The sequence below is a fragment of the Corvus hawaiiensis genome, chromosome Z (genome assembly GCF_020740725.1).
Source record: "Corvus hawaiiensis isolate bCorHaw1 chromosome Z, bCorHaw1.pri.cur, whole genome shotgun sequence".
In the NCBI taxonomy this organism is placed as follows: Eukaryota; Metazoa; Chordata; class Aves; order Passeriformes; family Corvidae; genus Corvus; species Corvus hawaiiensis.
Window position 1 is genome coordinate 70,574,418 of NC_063255.1, and position 4,749 is coordinate 70,579,166.

A 4,749-nucleotide genomic window follows, 5' to 3' on the forward strand; every position below is an offset into this window, starting at 1 on the left:
TCAAGTGAGGAAAGCTGGTAGTGATTCATGAAGCTGACAAAATTCAGATTTCCCCAGTCTGAAGAAAAATTCAGCTGGACTCAGATCCACTACATGAGTCAAATACAATTGTGTCCAAAATGCTATTTCTTAACTGAATTTATTGCTTATGGGCAAAAACTACACCTTAAGCTTTAGAGGCTGTGTAAGCAATGCAAACTCCCTTGCACGAGAAAAATAGATTTCTGCCTTTCAACTGTCTGAACTTTTCTCATTGGTATATCTAGACAATGGAGGTAAACATGAGAGTAATATTAAATATGTTCACCCATCCTGTTAACGACTTGTTTGCTGACATAAAAGACCTTTCCCTTACTTCTGCATGGTTGCATTATGATCAGCTCAAGAAAAGATGGCTGGGCTGTTGACTTTATTTGAAACGACATTTTCAACGTACCAGAATGTCTCACCCCAGTCTTGTAGACAAAATTATTCCTCAGTCAGGATTCTCATGAGTGTGTCTGGTTTTGCACCTTTTTTTTCTGCATCTGTGCAGCTCCAGATGCATTGAGTTGTAGTAACCAAGCAGAGCATGGTAGCAAGGCTCTAGTCCAAGAGGAAATGATGCAGAGTTTTTGGCTTAAAGATGGAGGGAGGCATGTCTTGCCACTGTTGCTATTGATGTGCTCCTGTGCAGTAGCTGGCCTGACACACACATGCTCCCTATTGGCCCGTTATTGAGAAGAAAAACAAGTTCAGTTTTCTGAATAGCTCCGTGACCCTTGTTCTCCAGTTCTGGTCTCTTTGAGTCGAGCTTCAGGTGACTGCTTGGTGTATACATGAGGTCAGTGCAGTACTGAGGTGATGATTCTGCCTAAGAACCATGATTCTGATGGTGCTCTAATCTAAATGATGTGTTCCTGGTAGACTCTACCATGTCAAAAAGTGTCCAGTGAATCACAGAATCATAGAATGGCCTGGATTGAAGGGACCTGAGAGGTCATCTGGCTCCAACCCTTCCTGCCATGGCCAGGGACATCTTCCACTATCCCAGGTTGCTCCAAGCCTCATCTGACCTTGACCACTTCTAAAGATGGGGCAGCCACAGCTTCTCTGGGCAACCTGTGCCAGTGCCTCAGCACCCCCACAGTAAAGACATTCCTCCTAATATCTGATCTGAACCTGCTCTTTCAGTTTTAAGCCATTCCCCCTTGTCCTGTCACTCCATGCTCTCATAAATAATCCCTCTCCATCTTTCTTGTAGGCTCCCTTCACGTACTGGAAGGCCACAATCAGGTCACCCCAAAGCCTTCTCTTCTCCAGGCTGAACAATCCCAATTCTCTCAGCCTTTCCTCATAGGAGAGGCTCTTCCTCCCTTTGATCACCTTGGTGGCCTCCTCTAGACTCACTCCAACAGCTCCATGTCCTTCCTGTGCTGGGAATGTTTTGTTGTAACTTATGGCAGTGAAATCCTTCAGTCTGAGTAAACGTGTCACAAATACTGTATTTTTTTTCAGTGCACTCAAGTTCTCAATTTTTTTTTTTTATTCTACTGCATATATGGTATCGCAGGGGGTCCGATGCTGGTCAGCACCGGTGTGCCGCGGCCTTCCTAGAGAGAGGGTCCTGCCAAGAACAGCTCTTCCAGGGGCAGTAGCCGGCCTCCCGGGGCAGCAGGGGATTCCAGCAAGTGTAGCAATTGATTTCTCAGCTACAAGTGATTCCAGCTCTTGTGATTCAGCTCTTTGTGAAATCACCCAAGGTGAACTCGGGGACAGAGAGACGGGAGCCTCGTATGGCAATTCCACAGAGGCAGCTTTTATTGTCCAGCAGCCCCCGTGAAGGGAAGGCCAGGGACAAGGGCTCCCTGCCTGGGGCAGAAACAGGGGCTTTTATGGGAAAGGCAGGGGGTGGGGTAGAAACCAGTGAGCCAACTGGGCACAGGCTACCATCATCTAGAAACAAGGCATGCTAGGGGTGGTTCACTTTGTCACCGTGACCTGAGGAAGGTTGCTTATCTCTGGGGAGAGTCTTTTTGGCCTCAGGCCTCTCTCCTCCAAGGGAGTGCAGAGGGCTCTTGTGCCAAGGGCTCACAGCCCTCCACTATATGGTATTGTTGAATTTGTACTGATCTCCCCCATAGAGACTGTTGGATATGGAGTTTTGAGAACTAAACGTTTTTGGGAAAAAAAGAGAAATTGTGTGCAGTAATTTTACCCAGCTACAGCAGTTAAAAGAGTGCATTTGTAATTTTATACATATAAAGAATCTGATTCTGTATATGTAAAATCACAATCTATTATATGTCATAGCAAAATTAGCTTTTGTTGTGTAATTGTTACCTATGTAAATATTTTAGTGCAAACCTTCTGAAGAGTTTAGAAATACGGCCGACCTCAGGCAGAAATAAAAATTATTCTTATCCTATGTAAAAAAAAGACTGCATTAGTATCATCTGCTATAATAAACTTGGATTGCTGCTGCATTTCAAGAGCTGCTGCTGGGAAGCTCAAGCCAGGCAAGAATGGTATGAGGAAAAGAGATAGTTGATGCTACAGCTGCCCTCTGACTTAATGCACTTCTTCTCATTCACTTCCCTCAGAGTATGGCTCCTGGATGGCATACAACACGAAAAAAAGAAAAAAAGGGGGATGGTTTGGGTTACACTAGCATTTACCACTCTTATGTCACACACAGACAATGGGGACACAGAGAAGTGATACTTGAGAGCTGTCAGATGCAGATAGGAAGGCAGTGCTGTGAAACAGCTTTTCTTTTGGCAACATAAAGCAGTGTAGTCAACAGAGACTTGTGGAGTAGTTTAGGGACCATCTCACTATTGTTCCAGTTGTTGACACTTCTCGGTACTGTTACACTGTGGTGGAGAATGGTAATTTGTTTCTTATGACATAATAATGTCTCCTGTGAAGGGAGGCTGAGAGAGTTGGGGCTGTTTAGCCTGGAGAAGGCTCTGGCAAGAACTTAGAGTCCCTTCTAGTACATGAAGTGAGTCTACATAAAGGCTGGAGGTTTAGATTAGTTATTAGGAAGTACTTCTTTATTATAAGGGTGTTCAGGCACTGGAACAGGTTATCCAGAGAGACCATGAACTCCCCATCTCTGGAGATGCTCAAGCCCAGGTTGGATAGAACTCTGAGAAACCTGTTATAGTGGAAGGTGTCCCTGCCCTTAAAGATGATCTTTAAGGTCCCTTCAACCCAAACCATTCTATGACTCCATAATTTTTCTCTGCAGGAAAGGGCTCTCAGCCTTCACACAGCTCACCAGGCACAAAAACAAGTAGATACAAGTACTGCCCACTTAATATTTTTGCAAGAATTTGACAGCAGGTCTCTAAAAAGCTTTTGTCAAAATAGAAGTTCAACCTCCAGAGCTATCTGCCAGCACCTTTGATCCTGTTAATCACGCGGCAGATAACGTACAGCACTTAATCTACTGTACAAATGATTGTACTGAAGAACTGCAGTCACCCTCACCCTGCTGGTCCTCTTTTGTGGATCATCAGTGGCTTCAAATCAACGCAAAGCAAATAATCTAAGAGGGCAAAATACTTGACATGTTATTTAAAGACCCAGAGGGCAGCTACTGTCAGGGTTCATTACGGATGGCCCAGTCATATTTCCATGTAAGAGCCAAAATTCCAGTAAATATGATGGAACACTAAGAAAGTCAATTTGACTGAACAAGAGACTCTGTTCTAATGGAGGGGCAACAGAGGTAAGAAAGAGGAACTATGGACTCTTTGTGGACTAGTGCTATTGTGATAACTTGAAGGAAAAGAGAGCAGGAAAGGGAAATTGTAGGGGGAAAGAGAGACTTAGTAAATGAGAGAATGAAAGAATTCAAACCTAGGCTGGCCAGGGACTTTGTTGAAGAAACATAGAGGAAGACTGGAAAAAAATATGCTAGAGAGAATAAGTATCTTTTGAAAAGTGAGTTACAACTCTGAAGGCAGAGGAACCCTGACAAACCCTAAAAAGGAAACTGAAAGTGCATCATAGAGAACAGTTGGTAGTGGTTTTCTACTGACAGCTGTACAGGTTACATTCTAGCTCATCATCAACTTCCCATTAAACTTCTCCCGTTTTTCCTACCAAGCTTTACATACAAAGAATGTTCTCTTTGCTTTAAACCATACATTCCCGAAACTATGATCCTTTTGTGTCCTAATGTTAAAACTTGAATGGCTTTTCTTTTCAACTTGAGCAGCATCAGCAAGATTTTCACCTCTGTTTCCAATGACTTTCAATAAAAATAGAAGCATTATTTATCTGTCACTGTTCTTTGACAGATGATACTTCTTTGTCTGATTTTTTGGGGGTTTATTTTGCTCTTGGAACCAGCACCAGGAGCAGCATTGACCTGCAGCCTCTGGGGAAAAGCCATGCCAGACCCTGGGTGTTTATGCCTAAGTACAATCTCCATCAACCTAAACAATCCTTTAAAGTGGGTCTGTGGTGAAACCAGGTGAGAGCCTTGGGTGGAAAGTCTGGATCCACAAGAGAATGCATTTAAGGATCAAGTATTCATAGTTTCAGCCCAGAGGAATCAGGAGTCCTGCAGGCATAGCACTCAAAATCTTAGATATGCACCAGTAGTTCTTCCAGGAAAACTTGTTTCCACAGCAATTTAATTTCCATCTGCTTTCTGGGCCTGGTAGTTTGTATTACATTGGCTGCTGGCTGGTGACCATGTATTGCCAATCTTTGGTCACCTATGTGAGAGTGACAGTACAGTAAATGTCCCAC